Here is a 415-nt window from a genome sequence, read left to right as displayed (position 1 = left end):
CACACTGACACAGATCCTGTCAATTCCTATTTATTTCTTTATTTACTTTCCTCGTGTGATTAGTCATCATTTTGTAGAGGAAAAGTATTGTTCATGTATATTGCCATTTGGAATTTATTATTATTTAGTCTTACTTTCTTAATGTTGGAGTAGAAAAAAATATAGGGAAGTTCATGAATTTTGTAGCTCTGTATGTATATTAATTTATATAAGTTGAAAGTTATTATTTTCTGATCAGTTATTTATGTAATGTTTGTTATTCATGCTATGCAGTAATTGTTATCCATTTCATTCATTATTATATCAGATATCTTCAATGGAATTATGTAGGAATAACCCAAAGTATATTAGAATATGCAAAAAGATAATGCCATTGTACAGATACTCTTGAAAGATGTAAAGTATATAGTGTCTG

Source organism: Penaeus monodon, chromosome 33, assembly GCF_015228065.2.
Source record: "Penaeus monodon isolate SGIC_2016 chromosome 33, NSTDA_Pmon_1, whole genome shotgun sequence".
NCBI lineage: Eukaryota > Metazoa > Arthropoda > Malacostraca > Decapoda > Penaeidae > Penaeus > Penaeus monodon.
Note: the sequence above shows the minus strand (reverse complement) of the source record.